The sequence below is a fragment of the Hetaerina americana genome, unplaced genomic scaffold (assembly GCF_022747635.1).
Source record: "Hetaerina americana unplaced genomic scaffold, ioHetAmer1.1.p SCAF_94, whole genome shotgun sequence".
Taxonomy (NCBI): Eukaryota; Metazoa; Arthropoda; class Insecta; order Odonata; family Calopterygidae; genus Hetaerina; species Hetaerina americana.
This window is the reverse complement of record NW_027287583.1, coordinates 74943-102579: the sequence shown is the minus strand read 5'-3', so window position 1 is coordinate 102579 and position 27637 is coordinate 74943.

Below are 27637 nucleotides of genomic sequence, written 5' to 3'. Positions count from 1 at the left end.
CCGGGAATGCAAATTGAATTCACGCACGGGGGAGTCTTCTCCACTCCCGCGGCCATTGTTTGCCTTCTTTCACTTCCCCACCCCTCTAGGGAGCGGGGATGGGGGTCAAGGAAGGATAGTCAGAGGGGGGTGCGGCGTGAGGGACAAGCGACGAAGTCCGCCTCCGCCCCCTGGTCACTCTCTCCCTCCTCCACCTCTCTCCTGCCGCTGCTAAGTGGAGCAAACAAGGCCCACTTTCGGACATCTGCGGTGCCAACGATGCTGCTTCTCCCCTCGACCTTTAGAAGTTGGACGTTCTGAGCGGACGGGTGAGGGGGTCGCGAATACGCGGTGGGAGAGGGTACTCTGAGTTTGGGGTGGGTGGGGAGGAGAGTATCTTCTTCAGCCCTTGAACGCTTTCCTTCTCCTCACTCTGCATCCCATTTTCTTTTTTAGCCTCTCCCCCTCCGCTCTCAACCGCCTTTAAATTTCCTTGCTTCCCGTGTGTAAGCAATACCTGTATGTGCAGACCGGTCGCCAAGGGTTGCAAATTCGTACCGTTGATGAAACTCTTTTTGTAGGATTCCTTTCGATATGTTGGAGCTACAGGAAGAGGTCGCATCTCCATTAGGAATAATAATAAAGAATGAGAAATCTCAAAAACGAAGAAATAAAAAGGTGCTACCAATATTTGCGTGACACCTTTACGTAAACACTAACATGATCGCATAGTAAAGAGGTATGGGAAATTCATAAATTCAGCAAAACTTGCAAATTATCAATCCATCAAGTATTTATACATTGCTGTACGCATTTCAATCAAAAATAAACCAGTGTGATTGGTATAGAATGAGAATCGAACGTAACCGAATAAGTAAACATGGTATTTTTTCACACGAAAAACTTTATTGTAATAGTATCGGTGTCGTCGTATAGGTGACATCATCAAATATTGTCGCTTATGTGTCGAAACCGGTAGTATTATAATAAAGTATTTTATTTGAAAAAATACCATGTTCATTTATTCAGTGATCATGAATTTTCACAAAGCAGTGCTTTTAAACCATCGAATTCAGGAAAAGTGGACTCAGAGTACATTTAGTGGCAGTGGAATGTTGAACACTGATAAGGGAGTATGCTGGGTAGGAGAGGTGGAGGGAGAGCAATTCTATGCACGTTTAACGCGAAGAAGGGAAGCGAAGAGACTGTGGAGATGAAAAAGATTCAGTATGGTAGGCTGCTACGGTGTTTAGTGAGCCCAGTGTAAAGCGGCGCTTGGAAATTCAACTGTGATTGATGTCTGTGACCCTCATACACCTGACTTAGGTATTAGACCACTGTTAACAAAATCGAATGAGCGAATAATTTGAATATTGTGAAATAATAAAATAGTAAGTTTTCACAGCGATTTATTCTGTAAAAAGCATTTTAGTGCCTATAGATCATCAACTCGTGCGAAACCTGATGATGATGCGTAGTCTTTGAAACGCGTCTTACGAAACAAGTATCTGCGGAAAATTATCATTTCATTATTTCACAACATGTTTGATTTCTGAAAATTATATCCTGCTACTACGTTCTACTACTACTACTACTATGTTCTAATTTCATAATATCCATCATGCCTAATATGTAACATTTGTTTTAAATCAAGAATTGCGTGTCGGCCCCAAGATAGACACATATAGGATGGACAGAAACAAAAATACCATCCTCAATCAATGCACTGCAGGAATTGCAAAAATATTTTTGCACGCTCGAAACTTTTTGACGTGACCTGACAGTTTTTATTTAAAAAAATTAACTGCCCTAATTCATGAGAGGCTTGTTAGATAGTATCACGCTTCATGCGCAACTTCTATGACCACATTCTTATTAAATGAATCTGAATTTTAACATTATCATTTTAACAAATATTACTAAAATTACTGATGGAGGCGATGGGAAAGTTTTGTTACAATTTTCTTGTGCCCGTAAGCTTTGCAGATACATCGTACTCCTGGCTGTAATTTAAATTTAAAGATCACCGTTTTCCTAAAGTTACAGGGAATACAGGTTCTGTATTTCATTAAATTGGTTCCTTGTAGCAATTTAAATTCTTAATAATGGCATTAACCATAAGTCTTATAGATTTTCCCGATGGAAATAAGTTATAATGAGTAATTCGAGGACATTTTTGAGATGCATCTAGAATTTGCGTGATAAACGAAAATTACGTTTCTTCAAGTTTTTTTTCTCACTGTTTCTGTTAGTTTACAAATTAGTCTAGGTGAAATTTCTACAATTTTTCCCACAAACATATTATCTTTAGCAGTTCTCCTCATGTGGAACGGTGGAATTCTATTTTTTTTAGGGCTTACATCTGCCGTGTTTGTTACCTGACCAACTTCTAAAAGGATAGGGGAACTATGCGATCCAAATTTCGCCCATTTAGTAATAGTTTGACCCTCCCACACCCCTACCTCCGGCCTAAACTCTCGCTTTAAGAGGGTGGTGGCACACGCTTCCTGGAGAGTCCCTCGACCTTAATACTCCGCGAGGTGTCCTCACGCGACAGGGCTCCTTAATTATTCCTCGCGGGTGATATCTCTCTCTCGTGACGGCCGACCTTGGGGCCTCGTGGTGAAGAGAACTAAGCGTCTCGACGTTTCGGTTACGGGAGCCAAGTAGGTGAGCTCAGGTAGAGCCAACCCTCGCCCTCACGTGACAGGGGTGTGCTTGTCTTGGAAGGTGCTCTTCTGAATATTCTCCTGTTTTCGTAAACGGGCATATTTTTTTTTGTCTTTCCACAGGTCCTCTAACGGACTTAAAAATTTCATTATCACTTCACCGTCTTCCGTACTGCAACGGGCGGAGATCTCGTAATTACAACGCGGGTGACACGGACGATGTCTTTGATCTTTGATACTTTACCTCACTGTAAATTTTGCGCCAAAATGTTTTCCGCCGAGATCACTCAGTGCAGACGTAAAAGTTTCCCTAACTGTACGTTAATTTACTGGTTTATGAAGTTAATGATCTCCAAGTGCGTAATGAACGGCAGGGGATATCGCAGGAATTAACATTCTTTAATACACAATAGCAATTAATGAATTCATATTTTGGTTTAGCAATAAGTACAACTTCTTATGGGTTTTTAGTATCAGCAGTTCATCACAGTTAAGTTCCACAGTATCAGGATCGAAGAATCTAGCAGTAAGTGTAATTAATAATACGAACACATTTAATTTTATCTTAACTGACTTAATAAAGATTGTAGATGAACGGTATCAGTTGGTTAATACAATAAATTGTACTTGAAGATAGATTAAATATGTTCAACATTGGAAATTTCTTTTTGGCCCCGTAAATAATGATTAAAAATTTGTAATACTTGTGTTCATAATATTGGTTCGCAGTTCTCATATGTTTTATTTGTTATTTATTTTTATGCTTCTATTGAAATTATTACAATCCTTCACGGACCGTATATTTCCAAGTCAGATCGGAAGGTCGTTTCTTACTTCCTATTTATATCTATTATTTTTTTGGCTTTTAATTTATTTAATGACAAGGCTCAGCAGTCATGTTAAAGCATAAATAATCATTGCATTTATGTTTTCCGATGAGAGACTAATGATTGACAGTCGCAGTTCGAATTGACGGTATTCGTAGGCAACGTCTCAGAGGGAGGGAATCAGGAAATATATCTGGAGGAGGGAAAGAAAATAGGGTCGTGAATGGTGTACATGTTGCTAAAAGTACTTTAAAGTGATACCGGAACTTATTTTTTTTAGAAATCCAATCATTGAGAGGAAGTTTTCATCCCCGCATTACAACGCAGGTGATAATTTGTGACGAGATGGGTGCCCATGGGAATGTTATGATTCAAGAGCATCTGCATAATTTAATAATGTGGCAAATAAATATTGTATTATACTGAGATTTAAGATCATTTGTAATCCTATTGTTGTCTGGTTTTTACTTCGAGTTTGATAGGGATAAGGCGCAGAATTTAAATCTGCTGTGTTTTGCCCTACAGTAATACTAAGAATTAAATTCTTGGAGCGTACGTGGTTAAAAACTTTACAAGACGCCTTATCGAGAAACGTTACCCATATATTCACAGTTATCTGGATTCCCAGTGATGCTGGGTTAATGTTTACTCTACCCATGAATAAAATTCCCCCCTCGCAGACGAAGAAAGTGTACGCACGGCGTTATAAAAATACTCCAGCACTCGCCCCTCGCGCCGTTTTTGTTGGAATAACGGTCGAAATACGCTATCTCGTACGTTTATAAACCGTCTGACTGTGGCGCCAAAACATTTGGAGGAGAACGCTGTTCCTATTTCCCCTAGATTCTTCTCGGATGACTTCTTTAGTTTTCCCCCTTTTACGCACCGCCGTATTCCTTCCACACCATATTATTCTCCCGAGCGGAGCGGCGTCCCCTACGCTTCTGTCTGTCTTTCTCTCTCCCTCTCTTTCTCTCCCGTTCTCTCTCTTTTTGTTGTACGCCAGCTACTCCTCTTCTCATCTTCCCTCATCCTTCCCTCAAACCCTCCGCCCGAAGAAGGCGCTAAAAAAAGAAGGAAGCAACTGGAGGCGCTTCACGGTCCCCTGCCGCTCCCACCGCCGCCGTCTACCCCACATCCTTTTAACACAATTCCCCCCACCCCCGCGCCACCGATCTCCTTCCCATCCTTCCTTTCTCTTCCCCCGTGCCCTCTCCGCCAGGCGAGAAGAGAGCGAGGTAGTACTCCGGCGCCCACCTATGCATACATCGGCGGCGTACGAGGAAATTCGGTCTATCCCCGCACCACGCGCGTCGCATCCCAAATCGTAAAATATTCTCCCCGCCTCTGCCTCGATTCTCGCCGTCACGCCGCAGCTAGCGTGAAATTAAATATTGTCTCAGACGCGTCAATCGACAAATCCACCGCGCACACCTCGCTTGCATTCATTCTACTTTGTTTTTTTTTGGTTCTTTTAAATATAAGGACACTTTCTTCTTTTGAATACAACTGACTTTCATCTTCTTATTTTGAGGCGAATCTGATCATTTTCGTCTCTCCGCCATGTTTGCGGATTTTAGCGTCATGCATCACCATCAACCTTGACGGTCGTTTCTTCGCGGAAAGTCCCGGGCGCTAATATTTTCAATATTTTGCAAACTTTTTTTTTCTAAATAAAGAGACGGATCAGACGATCGAACGAGGCCAGAGTGCAGTTAGCGACATTCCAACTAACAAGTATCAATCAATGCATAGAGTACTAGGGGGAGAAAATATGCGTGTCTTAAAATTACTAATTTGCGGAAGTGCATCACATTGCTTCGTAATAATCTCAGATGGGTGGATACCTGCTCTGTTTGCCTGGTGCATCACTCTTTTCCTTCCGCCTTCCTCGGCCCCTACACTGTCTTTTTCCCTCTCCAACTCAACGCGTGGCCACAGCGTACATATTCCCTCTCTCTTTCTCCCTTCCCGAGTTGAACTTCTCCCTCTCGATCTCGGAATGGAATGGAGGCGTCATGCTTCGTATAGTTTTCGGTAGCCAGAAATGGCTTCAGCGCTCGTCAACTGAAGTCTACTCAGAAAGCGTCGGCTCCAGTTTCAAACTCATTTGAATTTTCTCTCAGTTGTTGCTTAATTAAGTCCCGTAAAGCAAACACTAACGTGAAAAGTGTATTTTCTCGTTTATTACTCATGCACGTGCGTAGTAGTAGTATGGTTAAGTTTCATTATACCTTCATCAGAAACGTTTTCATCGAAATATGAATTCGTTCATAAAACATTTGACTTGGGCTCTTTATATAAATGTTTGTGCAAAAGAACCTCATGCTCAGAAAACCTTTAGATTTGGCAATTAATGGCCCGATTAAATTGAATCACTCGTAGAAGGAAATATTCATCCAAGAGAAACCTTGCATTTCCTAAGGGAAATAGACCTGTTTTCTCAGGAAAGGGAATAATTAATGAGTTTCATAGGCAAATGGAGTGCTGTGAAAGATAGTTTGTCTCTCTTGCTTGCGTCGTTCCGCTGCATAGGAATACGAGTTCTCGCAATTCTGTTTCACGAAGCGACTGGATGTATAGATTTGACAGTGAAGCAAGGCTGGTTGATTTCGTAATAATGAATACACTATCAATAAATTCTCGGGCATTAATTAAAAGTGGATATGAATATTAAATACCTATTTATTGATTCCGACATTTCATTCTGTGAAATCAATACGCAGAAAATTTCTAATAATCTTCGTTAATCGATTAAGCCTACAACATTTTCTCCAGATGGCTTAAGGAAAAAAATCCTGGACTCCAAGTCGTCAATACCCCAGGCTCCACTTTAAGCTACACCTAACTCAACGTAAGCATCCACGAGACCGTGTCCCAGTTGGTGTTAGGTCACAGGCCATTAGAGTAATTGGTAATGAATGATTAATGGCACTCGGATAGCACACTTTGTCGTAAATTGCGTATCCTACTGTTTTGTTCTCTATTAAACCGTGGGAATGGTATGGTAACTGATAACGTTCGGTACCGCCTTCAATTTCCATTGTCTTTCTCACTATTGTCTCGCCTGCCAATGCAATGCGGCACTTGGATAATTCCTTTAGCTTCAGTGTTAAACTGGAATGATGTTAACTTTTCTGAAATTTTAAGTTGCACGTTTAATACTGGCATTCCAGTGCCTACAGTTTCCAATGCGTCTTGTGTTTGTATTTCGTTCTTTTGACCATTTACTTCTGTCAATATAAAGGATGATCCCGAGGCTTTATTATCTCCTTCGTAAAACACACTATTAATTTTCCGAACACACTGTTGTTGACACCGTCATTTTCATCAGTAATTAGACAACGGTATTTCGAAGACAGCTGGGAACTGCTCCCCTCTCCGGGTGACTGATAGTTCCCGTGGTCTCTTCCGCCCATTGACAACAAATCTGGAGACTTCATCACTCCTTATACAGGGTGCGGCGCTTAAATCCGAACAAATTTTAATTTGAATTTCCCGTCATATTTTCATTCCAATGGAGGTCGCGATTGGCGGTCTTGAAAGCTATAGGCATCTAGTGAACAGTCATGACCTTAAAACGGCCGAGATGTTACGTACAAGTGCAGAGTACAATCGAAGTGCCGCTATTATCGAACGTGTTCGCGCTGGGCGTGATATTTCGAAATGGTTCGATTCTTCTGGTACCTCAGATCAACTGTTTACGATATTGTGGCTACGTATAATGCTTCGAAGAAGTCTGGGGAAGGTTGCGCTTACCCGGCGAGGAAATCTCATTCGAGGAAACGCGTGCTTGTTCGGATTTAAGCCCCGCACGCTGTACATGCCCAATATATGCTGCCATCTTGATTAATAACATGGCAAATATCGTTGATTTTTTATCGGGTTAACGAACTTATCAGAAGCAGTACACCATTTATCTAATCATCGTGGATTCGAAGGGAAGAATCTCCTTTGCTGAAAAGTGTATTTTTACGATATACCTATATCCGTATCCGGATAAGAAGTAGTGTAACGAAGTCTCATTTCCTCGCGGGACTGAAGCTCAATTGCAGCGATCATGGGAAGCATTTTCTTTTTTTTCCCCCCTGACAGAGCGAAATGTATTTTGATTCAAACGTTGGATTTCCTACTCGCTGCCTGCCTTACCAGTCATCTCCTCTGACTCCACACCCACCACTCCCAGCACACCCCTCCGGCACATCCCCCTGAGGCTGTCAGCCGCCTTAACCCCTCTCCACCCACCCCCCTTCTCACTCCCCTCCCCCCTCCCCAACCTCCCTCACGGGATCCCCCCTGGGCCGCGCATAGATATATCCCCCTCAGGCCCGTCCCCCAAGAGTGGTGCGCCATTCCTGCACTTTGTTTATTCTGTTCCCTATTTTTCTCCCATTCCATTTTTCACGAGGTTCTTTGTCCCGCTACATACTCGCTCTTGTTCTTTTTTCCCACCCTCTCCCCACACTTTCTGTCCCCCATTCATTCTCCCCCTCCCCCGGCCCCTCTCCCGGCCCCCGCCGTCGACGCCTCTTCCTCCGCCAACTCCCAGTCACCATCCCCGAATATCGCATTTCCCTCCTTCTTCCCCACTGCACACATATCACCTCAGCCCACGCCTCTTCTACTCTCCCCATCCCACCCACTCTTCTCTTCTCTCTCTCTCCATTCTTGTTCTTCTTCTTCTCTTCCTCCCTTTCTCGTACGGAGCAACAGAAAAAAATAACAAAAGAAGACCACTCCCGTCCCTTTCCGGGATATTCCCCACACCACGGCCAAAACTCTCTCTCCAACCCCTCCCCAAGGTACCAACACCCCCCCCCATCTCCAATTGGTGCCTCCTCCCACGCCTTTCCGTCCCCATCCCATCCAAAACTCAACCCTTATGGAGCGCTTTATGTTTCCCATTAACTTTCAGTGTCGTCGAGTTTTTCGGTCCACTAGCCCTTCTCCCCCCCCCTCTCTCTCTCTCTCTACCCTCCCTCGAGGCCTTCTCCCCCACCCCTCCCCCAGTATACCCCCTCCACCTTCGTTTTTGTACCCTCCAACCTCCTCCCAACCACACAACCTTCTTCATTCCTCTCCGTTCACCTGTTCATCCCATGCGCCTCTCTCTCCTCCCCCATCCACACCAGTTGAAATAAAATGTTTTCGCAAAATCTCTCGTAAGTGTTCTTGACAGGGGGATGTTGGAATACTATTCATGGCGAAAATCCGTATTCCGCCAGTTGGAAGACCGGGGCTGTCTTCTCTCCATCACTGTATTCTTTTTGCTTGGGGTCCTCGGTGACGGCGGAGTATACTATATTCCCTGATCACACGTGAAGGAGCGTTGTGGATCAAAGGCAGAGGTTACCCAAAAAGAACTGCCCGTCTTTTTTTTATTGCATCTGGATCATCGGAAATTCGGTCACTGTCACGGATGTCATTCACTGAGAGCAGTATGCGCTTTGCAAAGAATGATACTCTATATGTCAGAAAAAATCTCTGGCATACGATAAATCGATCAGAAGCAGATCTCTTTTGTATTCTAGAAATGTTTTGATAACTCCGCCGTACCTATAGGAGAGATCGTGAAAATAACACTTAAAAGTTAAAATCCAGAACCGGTTATTATTAAATGTTATGTTTTCTGTTAGAGGTAAAATATTACGTAGAATAGCTGTCAGCGAAGTTGTTATGGAAAATCTTTTTAACACGGAAGTGTTGAATAACAAGCTTTGACAGCAACAAACAATATAAGAACACATAAAAAGATGACTTTCTTTCAGGTTATTTCTTGATCATTTCGACGGAATTCAACTCCGTCTTCATCAGAAGAAATAGAAGTTATACAAATATATATATATATATATATATATATATATATATAGTTTATCATTTAAATATATGGTATATATTTATTTTATATTTAATATACATAAAATTTGAGTGAAATTCTCGCGGATGTGAATGTACGCCAAGATAGTACTGGCGAACAAAAACACAGATACATACTAAATAGAAAACTCACATATATTCCAAATTTTCGGAATCCAATGGAGAGAAGGAACTCCCTCCAGTTGATTGAGAAAGGTGGCAGCGCCACCGAAAATTCGGAATACGTGTGAGTTTTCTATTTAGTGTGTGTCTGTGGTTTTTTTTCGTGCTTGCCAAGATTTTTAATTAAAGTTGTTTATTAATACTATAGGCCGGCCTGTGGGTAAATTTTTGAGTGGTCACTTTTCTCTTTCAAATCCAATTAATGATTAGCATATGACTTCACTTCCTGTCTCATCAGTTTACTCACAAAATCAGGCTAGGCATTCGCTGATGCATAGCTTCAATGAAATATTTATGGCATGAGTTAAACTTTCACGAAAGAAACCTTTTTTTCTTGAAGCTATCCCGCAGCTGCTTTTCATTCATAAGCAGGACTTAAATTAAAAACACGACAGAAAACCATGCATCTTATGCATGGAAAACAGAAAGTTTAGTAGAAGTTTACAAGAATTCTCGTATGAGAAATCATATTTTCTTTTTTGGCGATGATATCTGTTTCGATCGACTCGATGCAATAGAGCAAGCAGCATTGTGATATATCCGCCATTTTAATTTCTGATATCAAGCAACTAAACTGAATTCCAGTGATATCGATTTAATTTTGTTTATTTATAATTCACGTGTACATATCACGATATTCAACTGTCTAATTTTTTTTTGCTCCACTATGTGTAGATTTGGGTGCACTATATTTTTCGTTCACAATGTGTGCATAATGTTTTAATTCACAACACAAGGAAACGTGGATGTCTTTCGGCGAATTAACTATTTCAATCCGAGGGTGTTAACTAACCCATATTCATGGTTGCAGTGATATTTATCAATGTTAATAAGCCTCTAATGTAGTTTTTTGATGCAAAATACACAGCTCCCCTTGATCATCTCGGGTTTCCTGTTATTTCCTTCTTTTTTCTCGGAATAATTTCCTGTAATCCGTCTCCCTTTGTGCCTGTTTTCTCCGTTAGTTCTCCCAAATTATTTCTTCCTCTTTTTCTTTCACTACCCCCGTGCACGGCTTCAGCTTACATCCAATCCATCTCTCGAGTCGACCTCGACTCATCCTTCTCCTCATCAAATGCCTTTTAATCAACTCCTTACTTTTTCCCCTGTGCGTCCCAATATTTCACGCCGCCCTTCTTTTTAATGTGCCCCACATCGTTTCATCTCGTTCCCTCTGTAACATACTAACACCACACCTTGTCCTCCGGTTTCCTCCTCACCTCTCCTCCCTTTTCGCTCCCTTTTCTCATTAAAAATGGGAAATTTCCTCAAAAAAAGTTAAGCGGCACAAACATTCTCTCACACGTATAACTTCGCACGCCGTCCTTCAATTTTATCCGCCCTTTTCGCACCCAAACAATTTTCGAAGTTGAAAGTCGACAATCATAATTTTGGGTTAGAGTTGCCCTAATATTACTCTATTGAAATGGAAACGATCACCAAGCCATCAAATTAGCATAAAAACCCTTTTTTTCTTAAAGTATAATACTATGCTTCCTATATGAATTTATGTCAACAGTTGTAACCATAGCTTTCATAGGGTATTACCACTAACCAGTATGATTGACATTTGTTTTTGCATTGATTCTTCAGTTCAAATTGGTAGCGATTGGTATTGCAGTTACTTCTGATTGAATCACGGGATCATACATGCAGTATGGAATTATAAGCATACGAACCACGAATAGTACCACTGTGGTACATGTGTGTATATTTTCCAGTAGCAAAAGGAGTTGTTCAATTAGGGAAGAAGGAAGGAATGAATTGAGTATTTGAATCACTTCATACACACACAATATTTGACAATAATTTAGGGTATTATGTGAGATGGAGAAGAACGTACAAACACGGGCATTATTCGAATAATTCTATAATTTAAAGCAGCATTTATGAATGAGTGGTAATGTACATCAGATACGGATGGTAAGGACAAAACAAAAAGATAAGTAAAATCTTGAGAAAGAGTTTAAGAGCTGTATATTTCGAAACTAGCCATTGAGAAAGTGTATTAGAATTAGATTAACTTAGATGTAGGGTTTTGTGATATGGGTAAGGAGAGTAAATTAGACTCAATTCAAAGAAGCTGACAAAATGTGAAAGATACCCAAGGTCGTTGAAAACTGGGATGGAAGGAAGAATGTTAAACTTGAAAAGTATGGAAGAGGAATGAAAAAGTTAGATTTTTGAGATGAAATGACGGGTAAGCAGAAACTGTTAAGAAAAGAAAGGACAATAGAAGTATATATAAGTACCTGTATAATGCATGGTAAACAAGAATTTCTGCCATAGGATGTTTACGACGATTGTGGTAGTAGTTAGTGACTGTCCAAATCCTAAATATCTTGACAAACAAACTAAAAATTACCTGCCCAGTCTTTTTCAGAGTTCAGAAAATACGATTAGTTAGCTGAGGGAGCGTTCTAATATTTCTATCCCCAGGGCGTATTTAGGTGCGCATCCTGTTGCTGCTTGCTTATCCGTATACATTCACAAAATATCTTGAAAGGTGTCATTAGGGCGTGTGACAGGAGTTGTTAGGAAACCAACCATGAAAATGTGGTGGAAGAAGTCTCTTAGGAGGAACCTTGTATTAATTTGTTTGTGCTTCACTCTCTTGTTTTATGGTGGTGAATTGTGCGTGGGAAAAACGAGTCGTGGAATCTTAACTTATCCAACGGTATATCTCTCTAATTGTGCCCACATTGTCCAATCTACCGACGTAGCGTGGACCTTGGATTTACATACCTGTACGTCAAGTACGTACTGTTACGCAATTATTTACAGGGTGTCGCAAGGGCGAGTAGGTAATGGTGTTAGTACACAAGTCTTTTAGGTACCAATATTCGCTTATACATAATTGTAAACATATCTTCATCGTAGTATGCACGTATGCATATATGAGCACGAATACATGCCTAACTTCATCTTTCAAAAATGGGAGTGTTTGACTAAAGTTTGAAATTTTACTTTTAGAATTTAGTAAGTAGGAGGGGTTACAGACGATATTGTTGTGAAGTTCTTTCTTCCTCGTTCTTCCCTAAAACCTTTCGAGGGAAGAACGAGGCTCGAGAATAGTTATATGTGTTTACACTCACGCACGCGTGCACCTACACATATCCATGTATGTGTGTGTGAATATATATATATATATATATATATATATATATATATATATATGTGTGTGTGTGTATGTATATATATGTGTATGTATATATATATATATATATATATACACATATATATATATATATCTGTATATTTTTCTACATCATCGATAAATGTACACACACATATATACAATAACATAAACTCATGTATAAAGATGTGTGTGTGTGTGAAAGTGCATGTGTGTATGTGAATGTATGTTTGTGTGGAAAAACTATTCAGACCATCCACGTATATACATATATATCCGCCAAAACTCGGATTTATTGCACCTAAACTGCGCCAACAGAGCGTTGGAAATGTTCATTCGGACACGTTTTTGGTCTAACGTGAGCAGCCGCGACGCACAACGCGGGGACAGCTCTCTCATGCCTAAATGTTGGTTTAATATGTGACAAACCAGTTCTTTTGACATGATCATAACCTCTGCTATCTCTCTCACTTTAATTCGGCGGTCGTCTAGCACCATTTGGTAAAGTTTGGCGATGTTTTCGTCGGTAGTTGCAGTTTTTGGACGTCCCGAACGTTCATCGTCTCCCAAGCTCTTACGGCAACGTTTAAATTCAGCTGCACAAAATTTCTCTGCGGTAAATGATGGTGCAGAGTCCCTAGACACAGAATCCAACTCATCTTTGATTTACGTAGGCGTATTGCCTTTCAAAAACAAATATTTAATGACAGCTCGATACTCGATTTTGTCCATTTTCACAAAAACACTCACATCAACTCACACAAACGACTCTTACATAACAACTCCGCGTCCAAAATGGCTCAAACTTTGGTGAGTAATTGTCAACAGATGAGCAACGAAATTCACTAACTTTCATTTACGAGTGCTGCCATCCTCACGTTGAGGTCGGAAACGTTTCAGACCACCCTCGTATATAACCTGAAGAAGGCCTCAGAGAGGGCCGAAAGCTTAAACTTTCAGAAATGTGTCCTTTTACATATTTTCTATTTAAATTTTTGTGTTCTACTGAGACGTCCAAATTTTATATTGCTCTCGTGAGTGCTTCTACGTCATCGATATATACATACGCGCACACACACACACACACACATACACACACACACACACACACACACACATATATATATATATATATATATATATATATATATGTATGCTTGTGTGTGTATTTTTTTATATATATGTATGTATGTGTGTATATATATATAGATATATATTAGTTTACACTACTATCCGGATGATTTCACCCTCCTTTAAGTACTTCATCAACATCGTCAAAATTCATTTCTTTTCTACGCCCAAACTATATATCCCAACATAGTGCCCAACACCTGCCCCTCCCTTCCCCTTCCCTCCACCAAATTCCCGCCTCCCTTTCCCCGGAATGGGAAGCTCGCACCCACACATAAAGGACCCAACACACGCACGATGAGGATGAGAACTTCCTCTAATTTGTCCTCCCATTTCGCAGCAACGCGATCGTCGGACGCCTGCCCAGGATAGCGCTGTGGGAATAGAGGTTTCTCTATCGAAACAAGGAATTTTTCTCTTTTTTATGGCTCGTCGGTCTTCTTGCTTTCCCCTTGCATCTTCCTGTTTTATTTTTTTGTTCTCCTTTCGGAGCGCCGGACACAATTTAGGTTCAATTTAATTCCCGAAGGGACGCGTGTGACGTATTTCCCCGTGTGCGTTTAAAGCGTATTTAATTCGGTGACGTCGCCGAACGCGTATTCTACACCCGAGAGTCTTGTTTTTATCTGTGTGTTCTCAAAGAATAGTCTCTGCTCTCTAGAGATCTGAAAAAAAGCATGTGAGTGTGAAGGGCTCAGATTAGATACGAGTTGAAATATTTTGCTTGCATGCCATAATTTTCACGGAAACAGTCTAAAAATAGATCGCGCATCAATTGGGTTACCATCAGAACATGAAATAACCATCAACATATGTAGACATTTTCATTATAACACCATTTTTTCTAGTTCATAATTTGAGTTGGTATTCGATAGTTATTTTGTCCGATATAATAATAAATTTAATGCATGCAAACAGAAGTCAAGAAAGACTTATGGCTTGACCGAGATTTGAATCTCAATCAAGTCAAAGGATTTTATTTATGACGAATAACCGCACAATATTTATCGGTCCTTATCATCCTTACGTCCAACTACCGAAATGGACGTCATGGGATATTTCTCGGAATCATTTTGAGTAAAATTTTGCTCATTCTTTTCGTTCATTTTGTAAATGGATAACATTTTATTTTAATCTACGCCTGACTTGAAGTCTAAAATATATTTTTATGGGCTTAATTACTTAGATTTCTTCCATTGAACAGCAAACATGACGTGATGGAAGACCCTGCGCGTTTCGATGCTCATTATAAATGTATTGCCAAAGGAAACATTAAGAATATCGAACAATAGAAACTGAGAAAGGAAAATAATTAGTATTTTTGGACGGCATTAGAAAGTGTATGGAGAATGTGCTGAATAATGGTTTAGCGTTAAGTGCGGTTTCCCAGGTGTAGGCTGAAATGTTTTTCAGATTCGCGTTAGGCGAGCCTAAGAAGTGAAGCAGTGTTTAGTCGCTCATAGAACATGACACTTAGTACTTGCTTTCCTTATATATTATCAGATTTTAGAAATAATTACTGCTCATCCGCATAAATTCTAAATTTTGAATTGATGTATTTCGTTAAAAGGGCATATTTACTCATTGGAGTCCTATGGAAGATTACTTAGGTGGTAAGACGCCATTAACCCGAACTCAAAGGTTTAAGGTTGGAATCCTACCTCCATTATGGTTTTTATTTTATCATGTGATGCACTTTATTTGATTTTTCAAAACGAAACGATTGCAACCGTTGAAGTTCCTTTAGCAATCAATTTCTCACTTGCAAGATAGGCAGGTAGATTAGCCTTTCTTCACCAACACGAGACACTACGAATGAATGTTCTCGTAAGCCAATCGCAAATTCTTTTGCACGTAGAGAATTTGAATGTGTGCATTCTGCTGAAAGTAAGTATTCTTCAAAGTGTTCATTAATGTGTATTAATTGGTAAGGAAATTGCCCGAACGCTCATATGAGCTCTAGATAACTCACTCCGTCAAATGTTACCAAAGTAAATAGTGTACGACCAGCGACGAACATTTCACTCCGGCATTATTTATTTATTTATGTTGCATTTGTCCGAAAATAGCACTTCAATCTTTGCATGGGACTTTGAAGATTGTTATAACAAATTAATAATTATGTACACTCAAGCCCTAGGCGGGAATCGAACCCGCGACCTTTGGCTTGGCAGACGAGGACGTTACCCCGCCGCCATCAGGGCAAACGAATTATTATTTTGAACTGTGATAATTCACTGTATTATTTTTATCTGTACCCCGAAGATTAAACAAAAAAAGCTCTTTTGTAAGAATCACGATGGTGCCTTTCCACCCATGAAACGAGCAGAAAGATTGTTTCCGGAGTCCACGTGAGAAAGGGAAATCAGGCATATTTAAAACTCGTTGGTCTACCCGATGAAAAAATTTATGGGCCATAAAGATTTTTAAAGCGACCGTTAGGGAAATGTGTTATCACCTTCTTTTAGATTAGAAGCTTTCAACTTGTGAAGATGATGACTTCATTTAAGTCGTCCCTCCACTGCTCGATAACATCACTCATAATTAGTTACTACTTTTAGGTCTACGTCATTTTTTTGGCAACACGTTCCATATTCTCGAAACTAATTGCGCATTGTTTTCCAGTAAATCCATTAGGGATCGTTTTCGAAATATTTTCATTACTTTAATTGGATGCTGGTCTAAATGCACCAAAGTAGTTGCCCAATTGGATATTTGCACATTATTATTCTAATGTTCATTCTTCATAGCATTGGTTCTGGGCGCTTCTCCATTCAGGAAAAGTCGGCGATGTTTTTTCATTGCCTTTCAGGTCCTTATAAACTTTCCAGGAGTAATAAACAAGGAACTTTTTTGAAAAAAACGTCGAAGAAGATGAACCATCCGTTTCATTACAGGTTAAGGGAGCAAATAACCGCATCGTAAAACCATTGAACCCCCTACTCTGGGTTGTAAATTTTCGTCAGTAATGGATACACTATGGGTCCATATGCGTATTAGTGGATAGATATTTGTAATCAATTGGGCCTATAAATCGTTATTTTATTGCATCATTTCTTTTTTTTAGTTTTCTCCCTCCCACATCGCAAATATAAATCTTTAAAACGTTACAAATGCCTCAACCTAAACATTCCTCCATTTTAAATGCGTCAACCATTTGCTACAGCAGTAAGATATAGTATTCCCCAGAGATGCGATAAAAATAACTGTTTAATGAGAGCGTCTCTGTGAGAAATTACTAAAAAAATGCTCTTACGTTTACTAGGAATCTTGGGGGAGAGCACGATGGACGATGTTAATATTTTAAATCGAAAAATGGATCACTTGAAGAGTGCCAGGTGAATGATGTAGAGGATGAGGGCTGTCGAAAATGAGACTGGCATGGTTTGAGAGAAGAGGGGTATGATGGGGAAGGAATTTCGAAAGGTGAAAAGTGAGATAGGATCCACTTAGAGGGTTTGGTTGGATGAATGCTTTTAGCCCTTCCGGAGTTCTCGAACCTTAAGGTCATAGCGATCGGAGGAAGACCCCCTAAAGCCCCGAAGCGGAAGTAAGTCATCATCATCATGGGCTATCAATCCGAGGATTGGTTTGTAGCCGATCTACGAGCTATCCTATTCCCGGCCAATCTTCTTATTCCTTCATGGTTCCTAGCGCTAGCATCTTCCAATACTTGCTTCTCGTAAGTCATCCTTGACTTTCCCACTGTTATTTCTCCTCCCTATGGTGCCTTCAATTATGGTCTTCGGTCAACTATCTTGCCTCAGGATGTGTCCAGTTAGTTTCCCTCTTCTGACTCCGTTTTCCATGGATTTATCTCTTCTTCTTATAAAATTAAACTCGATTGGTACGTTTTGTTGACCCGATTCTTTAGATTAAGGTCTAAGGTGCCTCTCCCTCCCTCTTGAATCCCTCAGACTTAACATTTCGGAGAGACTTGCAATCCATTGTAGAAGTGAAATATTAGTAATATGCGAATTTTATTCAATCGATGAATTTATACGGCGAAGTGGCAATTTCAAGGAGAATTCCTAAATTTATGAGAATGCAGTCGTGTATATAAAGTGAGCGGAAAGAAGATTGAAGGATGAGTGGGATCGATAGGTGTTCGTGGTGGTTGGGAGTGGAGGGTTGAGGGAAAGCAACGCTCAGTGTTCCAGGTGCGTCTGTCCAGGGTGAGGACGTTTGAATCTTGAATTGTTCCGTGTGTCCGCCATTCGGCCAAATCCAGTTAATAGACTAGGGGAGTTATTATCTAAATTTTATCCTTGGATCCAAGTTCGTTGATTCAGGTTTGTTGGGATTTTTGCATGGCAAATATTTGCCTTTGCCACACTTTGATCTTAATGAAATTAAGATTGATCTCCAAGTTTCGAAGTGCTTCTAATATGAGAAATAGTAATAATCCTAAAAATAACCCTTATTCTAAGTAGCAAGAAATAATGAGCTCTACGGCCTCTCAATTAAATAAGAAAGGGGAAGAAAACTCCAATGGCCGTAAAAATTATAATTTTTACGGCCATTAGAGTTTTCTTCCCCTTTCTTATTTACTTATTCTAAGTATTCACAAACCCAGCTTACCATTCTCAAAGACGAAACTGGGTAATTCAAGGGATCCATTTTTGAGAATGGTATATTCACGGTTACGAGTATGTGGGAGGAAGATGGAAAAGTAATTTGGCTCATTGCTCGCAATTAGGATTTATATGTACGAAAGGCATGGAAAGGTGATCGTACTTTCTTATCTGTGGATTCAGGGAATGATTCTGTGGTAATTTTCTTAATGACAGTTATTTCAAAGATGTTTCTATTCAAATGAAATTTGAACTAATTATATGAATTCAAATTTTTCATCCACAGATATGTACTATGTAAATCCTCTGATATGTACTATGTAAATGTACTCTTTCTTATCTTTCTATTCATAATTCATTCAACTTCTGCGTTGAATAGCGGGGAATATTGTGAATGAGTGAACTTAAGTTTTTATCATAATAATTCCTTTCTGGCCCTGAAACTGGCTCTGGCTCATCAATATTCCTTCACAAGCTATGATTTGTGAGCCATTGCTCATAATTTTCATGCTCGAATAGCGACCGTAGTTCATTAAAATAATCCGCCATTTTCAGAAGTTTGCCTTTCTAGTGTCTGCCTCTGAAATACGTACACAAAATGAGCTGAAAGAGGTTTTTCTCATCTGTCGTTCACATGAATACTCTTAGACCCAACACCATCACAGGTACCGATAAATTAAATGTGATTCACATTCACGTTTCAAGTTCTATGAATTCTCATCTCTTCACGTTTCCAAATAGCATCAACCTAATATCTACTTTTTATATTACCACCATGAACTTTATATAACCGAAGCAAAAAACGCTGGCAAAAACTTGTATAAGTTACGCTGTTTTCGCCGGCCCTTCATCGTTCATGCTTTCCGCACGCGTGGAAGTGTGGAAAGGAAATGGAGAAAGGAATCAATGAGAATATATACCGTGGGTGGAGCGGAAGGGGACGATTTCCATGCAAGAAAGGAGGGAAAAAGATTAAGCGTCGAAATAGACGGAAGGGATTGGCTCCCTGCTCCACCGGAAAAGAAACTTTTGTCTCCGGTCTCTTTTGCTTTGCTATTGGTGGAATCTCCGGGTATCCAATTGGGTTCATTTTTTTTTTCTTCTCTTGACCAACTCCATTTCTTTGTTCAATATTTCCCTATTTCACAACTAGGCACGCCACACCTTCCCATAGTTTGCCTTCTCTTCTTCTCATTCTCCGTTACCAATATCATCACTGTGAGGAAGAAATTGGCTTTATTTTCATAAGAACTGGCTTTCGGTCCTTCGTGTGTTCTTTAGGACTATTTAAATGGCTTTACACGTCAGTGAGCCTTCGAAAGTTCAGTTCCTAACAAATTTAAGAAGACCTCAATGGCCTCGAGTAAATAGTAGATGATTGGGATATGCTGGTGAATATGCGACTGGTCTGCTTACTGCTAAAAGGCCGCAGGTTCGAGGCCTTCCTGGGTGTAGGTGTTTTCTTGACTTTATCGATTGTGATTATTGCTTGTAAGATAGTTTCATTTGTTTGTCAAATAAATCTAAAATACAAAAATAAAGCCGACATGCTATAAATATTAACATTTGGAATAATAATAAATTACAAATGATGAAGGCAATGCTGGTTTTTGTAAGCGGTAGCTATGACTCGGAGTTATTGAAGGTCCTAGGGGGTTTATTTTTTCAATCCCTTGTTGGAATATCACTGCTATAGCGTCTGCTAGGTCACTTTACTTGTATTGCCCTTCTCACAAATGATTAGAAGTTTTAGGATTCTCACAAATTGCGTAGCAATAAGTTATCCTCTTATATGGTCCGGTTTTATAAGTTAATCTTTTCTTTTGATGGATAGACAAAGAGGATTGATCAGCTGCAATTTATTTTTGTCAATGCCCGTGGATAGTTATTCAGCTCTAATAGTATTCAAATGTCCATTATACAAATTATCGCTGCTGAAAGAATAATTTCGGCACTTTCGTATAGTAAATATAACAGCATCTAACGTCAATGTGTGCCAGGCCATGAAGTTAGTCCAGAAAGCGATATCTTTTAAGAATGATTGACTCCAATCTTTACTCTGATCGGATCGATCCCACCATTTCTCCTCTTCTACAGATAACCCAAGGATTGAAAAATGAATTAAATTCAGCAATCCATGATCTACACCAGAACTAAGGTTCGTGTCGATGGACCCTCTACATTTGGAAAATTTGATGCTGTAAATAAAGCTCCCATCCGTTGATGAAAATCAAATCAGCGCAAGGCTGGGGAAAGTGATAAGTCATAATGGCATTAATTGGCACCTTAGTATCTCATCCTGAGCGTCGTGGATACACCCAAATGTGGATAGATAGTGGGGATAAGTGAACGAGGAAATGTCCCACTCCTTGCGCGAGTGCCTTGCGATAGCGAGGCTTTACGAGAACTTCCTCAGGGTTTCTGGGCAACCATCTCTTGGAATCGCAGAAATAAAGAGGATGCCCCATTAAAGATACTTGGGTCATGGGATTGGGATGAGATAAATTTCACTGGATGAGCTCATTAAGGTGCATGTCCTAATGGACCAGCAGGTTTATATTCCGTTGAGCATCTTATTGAGGGGTCCACCGAACACAAAATCTAATCTCATACAATCCATCTCACTGGTTACGAGACCGCAAATATGTCCCCAGTAGCTTCCGTCTGGGGAATTCAACGCCATCAGTCGATTCGACTAAGGGGTTTTCGCAACAGCTAACAGTTCGGAATACGAACTCAGCAATTTACTTTGCACAAATTTTTCTCTGGGGATAGGGCACTTCAATTAGTATCAGGTGCACTATATTTCTTTCACCTATACACAATATCTACTCAACGGAGAAATTTTTGTCACGTGGATCGAAAGAAATCCCTCCCTCCTTCGGATGGAGGCGTTGCTTAGCTGCGTTGTGAATGCTAAATTTTGCGAATGGAAAATATACTACAGTAAAAAAGCTGAAGTCACGCTGAGCTCTTTTATTTTACACTTTTATGTGAAATGAATGTAATACTGGAAAGCAAATCATTATTAATCGAAAATTTGCTGTGAGCAAATTGATTCTTCTTTTACCGGGATCTGCTGATCACAACTGCGATCCAATAACCTAATTTAGATTCATGGTTCCTTTTACGAACATATTGGGTTTTCCTCAAGAAAGAACGAAAACTGGTTTCTCTGCAGACCCTTCCGCAAACCCTCCTTGGTGGCTCACATGATAGGAATTACAATTAGATTTACGCCACTCGAACCCAAAGCACCCGATTTTAGTCCTCGAGATTAAGCCACCAGTGAAAAAAAATTATCGTGAGGAGACCAGAGAATACAGAGTTTTTGGTTAAGGTGAATGGCCTTTACAAGACTTAATCTCTTGTATACGTGTGCGTATCAGCTCGTGACTGAGCTTAACTTGTACATACAGTCATTTGGTGATTTCCGAAATTATTGGAATTCGGGAATGCGCACCATCAAAGTTTAACTGAGCAAACCTTTTGCGAACCAACCGCGCTTCGATCCGTTCCGAAGAGCTATTCTGCATCTTCGGAAGTCGGGAGCCATCCGAAAAGAAAATATCTTTGTCAAATAGCAAGTCATTTGGCAGGGGAGAATTTAAAAAATCGGTATTCTGCGGAAGGCTCCGTTCGGCGGAGGGAAAACGTGAATAGGGAAACCCGGGGACTTGAGGAGATGATTTGAAATTCCACGGGAGAAGGGAGATGAAGGTGGAGGAAATGGAGGGATGAGGATAGGTCTAATTCAGGGTAGAGTAAAGAGAGGGACATGGGGGAGCAAAAGACAATAGCTGAAGGACGAAAGGAAGAGAGGGTTTTCGGTCGGAAGGGTTTGATTTTCGAGGAGAGAGAGAGAGAAAGTCGTGGGAAATGGCGATCCTAGTTTGAAAGCGGAAATGAAACAGCGCGTAGGAGAGGATGGAGAAGGAGGAGGAATTCGGGATGGGAAGGAGAAGAGGAGGGGTTGGGAGATACGCCATAAGTTTGGCTGTTTTAAAAGGGATCCGGGAGGAGAGGGAAGAGCGGGAGGGCCTTTCCCGGGGAAGATAGAGGCGTGGGCAGGGGTGGGGCTGGAGGAGGTACGAGGATTGCCCGTGCCCGGAGGCGAACACGAGATTGGATTGGACGGGAGGAGCAGATGGGTGCGCGATGGGAGGCGGGCGGAGAGTTCGGTTAGGGCGCCGGGAGAAAAAAGTGCGGATGAAAAAAGAGAAGTGGGTTTAGGGAAGGAAGAATAACGTGTGTTGAAGAGTATTCCTTGGGGGATTCGCATGGGGAGTGGGGGAGAAGGAGAAGGAGGGAGGGGAGAGAGACCTTGACTGGGATGGCAAGGGAAAGTGCGCGGAGTTTATGCATCAAGAGATTCCCAAAAAATCGCTTTGTAGCTGCCGATATTTCTTGATTCAAATGAAATTGAGGGCGAGGCACGGCATGCAGAACTAGTCTACTTCTTCAGGTGCTACAGATATCACACACACACACACACATTATGTATGTCTAAATATATTTATATATATATAAACTCATATTTAATTACACATAATTATATATACATACACACACACAAATAAATGTATTTTTTCTTGCTGATTGATGGATGTAAATGAGATTGGGATTGGCTTGTTTTGTTTAAGAGATTTGTGTTTTGAAGTCTGATTTTATCTATTATATTTTGTGATTATTTGGGACTTGTGTGCCACATGACACTATCTATCAGTACATGTGTATTTTGAATAATAATAATAATTTAAGTATATAAAATATAAATCTCTATTGGTAGGTAAAAGCTGAACGCTACTGTGAATTTTGCATGATAGTAGCCCAAAATGCTGAGTTGGGAATGGCTGTCATGAGAGGAGAATCGATTAAGGAATAATAAAGGAAGAATGAAATATTCACATGGAAATAGATATAAGGAAAAGGAATAGGAACACATATAAAGGACGACAAGTGGAAAGATCCGGTGTTCAAGTCCCGGTCAAGGAAATATTTTTACTCTCGTGATTTGCTCGATTCCGCCTTTCCCACCTCTCCGGTGTGTTCCTATCCCTTTTCCTTATATCTATTTCCATTTGAATGAATATTTGTTCGCCATATGGCGGTATTGCGTGTTGGAATATATATATATATATATATATATATATATATATATATATATATATATATATATATGTATAATATATATATACACACGCACATTGTATATATATAGCTATATATTCCTATACATGTATGTACGTATACATACATGTATATATATATATATATGTATGTATGTGTGTGTGTACACTATATGTACTCTCTTAAGTTATCTTTACTGTATCCACGTCGACCACGCATGTTCGTTACGAATTAGAGCCCTCTTTTTAGAAAAGATCAATCAAGATGATAATCCTGAATAAAAGGCTGCACAAGGCGGAAGGCATTAGTGTCACCCTAATTAAACGTTGATTGATTTTTAGAAGTCTGAAGCCTTGAATGTTCACATATATGTGTTAATATGTTTTATCGCTTTAATGCAGGCAGTTATTTTCCCCCGGAAGAAAGTAAAATATATTTTCAACCGAATATTTTATGATTTCACAACTGTGCATGATTAAACGTATGGCCTATTATCGTAAATATAATAAGAACATTTTAAGTTTATTCCTATAATAAATAATAATAATTAAGTAACATAATTCAATGTAATGATAAACAAATATTTAAAATGTTTTTTTAATTATTTATGCAATTCTAAGTTCTGGATTTTCGAAGCAAAATTATTATATCCATATGTGTATTTATTGCTAAACAATTCTATTCTTTTTTCAATAATTTGTGATGTGTATTATCTTTTACTATTCTAGGTAAGCTGCCATATTCAACCCTAATAACTGAAATGGCTGAGAATCGTTGAATCAAATGCAGAGATAACCTAAGTATTATAATTTTAATGTCTCCTTCTTAGTCATAGTGTGTGGGCAATTTGGTTATCAACCATTGGATACTCTTGGCAACCAAAAATATTTAGTATAAATTTGATAACATTCTTTTTTGGCATTAAATAATGCTAAAATATTCTCGAATCCGCTACTGCGTATGACAGCGTCTTCAGTTCGGAAATGTTTATTCCCTCACATTATGGCAGTTCAAGGAAACCAAATATTATTAAATATCTTGAAAGAAAGTCCTACGAGAACTTCGGTTAGTTAAAAAATCGTTCTTTATGCTCGCGTGAAAAATATTATCTCATTCTTGCCTGCAATTCCATAGTAGTGTCATGTCATTCCTGTGAAGAAATTTAAGTTCCAATCATTTATCAATGGGTGAAGTGGATGAAAAAAGAAAAATTATGTCCGATTGAGTGGTCACGAAAAGTAACGTTCTTTGTGGGAAAATAATTTTTGTGACCGGATACCTTTTTAAATTACTCTTGAGGTCGAGTATCACACGAGCGCCGCCGGGAAGTCAGTGGGTAGGATGGCTTTGGAGTCTGTTTTGTGTTCCCTCACGAATACGCGAGTGCTCCCCAAGATAGGACGTCTTTGGTCCAAAATAGCCCATTTTTAGGGGAGGGGCGGTGGGGGGTTGGGGGAAGCGAGGTTCTGGCGGTCAACGGGTAGGTGGCTGTAAAAGGGGATTAGTAAGGTTGAGTAGGCGTGAGATGGCGGCAGTGTGAGAAGGGGTGAGGGTGTCTTCGATATTGAAGTGCTGAGGGTGAGATTGGAGGGAAAGAGGAAAGGATGGGCAGACTTCACGTGATGCGATAGGGAGAGCGAAAAAAGGAAGACCAAATCCTCACCCAAAAAGATGTTACTTACGACTCTGTGGCCTTAGCTTTCATGATACGTTCGGGTTGTGACGACGTAACTAAATACGATGAAGCTCCATTTTTACGTAAATTTACGGTAAGGGACTTGCCGTAAATTTAAACTTTTACGGTAAGACCTTGCTTACCATATCAAATCTCTCGTGATGGATCACCAATAAATGCTCAATGGTATCGGGCTCAACCTGGTATACATACATCTTGTGGATTAATGAAGAGGTACCTAAAGATTTCATCTATGTGATGACACCAGTAGTACCGTGTTGTTAATTTTTTTTGTGAATATTACAACATTTTTCTTAATCCTCAATAAATGTGTACTCACAGCTGATTCATACGGCCCAATGTAGTTCATTCACCCCGAAATGGACGACGTTAGTTACCGATTTGAAATGGAATAAATTGACTTATTTCCAAGACTATACGCATATTGCCGATGGTTTTAGGAAGATACTTATGTGTAGCGAATGAATCATTATTTTTTGTACTCAACGGTTGAAGTCGAAGAGTATTTTGAGGGATTTTAATAATATTTTGTGTGACCTCTTCGGTTGTCATCCATTTTTGAGTCTCCGTTGGAAAGTAATCATTTTTTGTATGTTTTTATGACGAACTGTGCTTTAGAAAATAGTTTACTTTCAGTTTTCATCCGAAATTCTGTTTTCATACACTTCCGTATGGTAATGTTTCATCATGCTAATGTACTGTGCTGTTTGATGATTCTGTCCTGTCATATTTTAATCTAGCTACTGACCTTTATTCTCCGGTTAATCTTACACATCGCACTCGTAAATTAAGACGATCTCATCCCAGTTGTAACACAGTGGAATAATGCAACATATTGTCTACGTGTCTTCAGGCTGATCATCATTCCCACGTGCCAGATGAAAGCAAGAATTCATAGAACAAATACCAGTATGTTCATTTATCTTCTTGACTTGTATCATTTTCATCCCAACTCCGGTCTTTGTAGTCCGGACTGGAAAGATATTTTTTTGACGTCAAGGTTTCCTTGCGTTACCCTTCTGCGGTGTGCTATCCGTGGAGGATTCTCCAAGCCACACCCTAACACTCCGTCATCTAAAACAAAGGGTTCGAATAACCCATTTTCAACTCACCTTCCTCGTTTCTCCCGAGGTTACCATTCGGGAGGGACTGCTCATATATCGTGAGCGTTTAATGGCAAGCGATAAAAACTAGAGCCAGGCTTGGTTGGGAAACCGCACTAGAGGTCCCAAGGTCCCAAGTTACTTCCGACAGGGAAAGGGAGAGATGGAGGGAGCTTTTTCTTCTTTTACATTATCTTCGTTATAACTTATAATTCTTTACTTTTTTTCTATTGGAGCGCCCCAGAGATTCTAAATACGTATCTCCTCGGGTAAGGCCGGAGGAAATCCTCCCCTAGCCCCCAAACCCCTATCGCACTCCCTCCCTCTCTCTCTCTCAGTCGCCACCTCCACCTCCCGCCGGCGGGCTCGTCCCTCCCCCACCGCGCTTGCCTTATTACAAATCCCTGCTGTGCAGCGGAGCTGACAAAGTCGGGGTGACCGGCGCCTCGAGTGGATCTCCAAGGGGATATCGAGGGAGAGATTCATCGCGTGGTGGGGCGCTTGAAATGAGATTGGTGCGAGAATAAACTGAGGCCAGCGGCGATATGTTGCAGGATGGCGGGGGGACCGCTTCGGGGAGCACTTCAACAGCTTGTTCCGAGAGGCAGCGGGGGGAGGGGGGGAAGGAGGTGGGTTGGTTCCATACTCCCTTTATCTTTCGTACATTTCGAGGGTTTGGGAGGCGATGACCTCACAGGCGCCTTAAAAGTCTATATTCGTCATCGGAGGAGGTGCTTGTCGCTTTTGCTGCTTGAGATATCTCTGCACGAGTTCGGGCGTTGTTGCTTTCATTTCGGTCGTTTTAGATCCACCGCCGAAGCATTTCATTGCTTTCCTAGTAAGCATCCCCTTGCGGAACTCTTAGTAGTTTTCCAGCAGCTGGAAATGATTAATCGATAGTGAATTTTTACTTGACTGGGCTACTCAGATTGATTTAATTTTACAATGTACCGATTTTATTCAAAAATATGATTTAAATCTGCTATTATTCATGTATGATACATAGATTTATCAGATAATTCAGTTAGTAAAGACTCAATACTTCAAGATATTGTATCATCACAAATTTATAAGCCATAAGTACCATTTGGCATTTTAGTTTTCATTTTTTAGTTGTCAGTTGACATTTTAGTAGGTCTCAAGGAGGCATTTTAGAATACTGAAATCATAACAGTCCCCCAAACTATGTACTAAAGATTTTCCCCTATCTTGTCCATGCTTAATATTCATCTGTGCTGTCTATATTTTAGGAATTTTACTTGTTTATGCTTTTAACTACCTTGTGGTCACGTATGAGGTAAACGAAATGATTGACAATTTCAGCAGAAGAAGACGTGGGAGAAGTTAAATCAA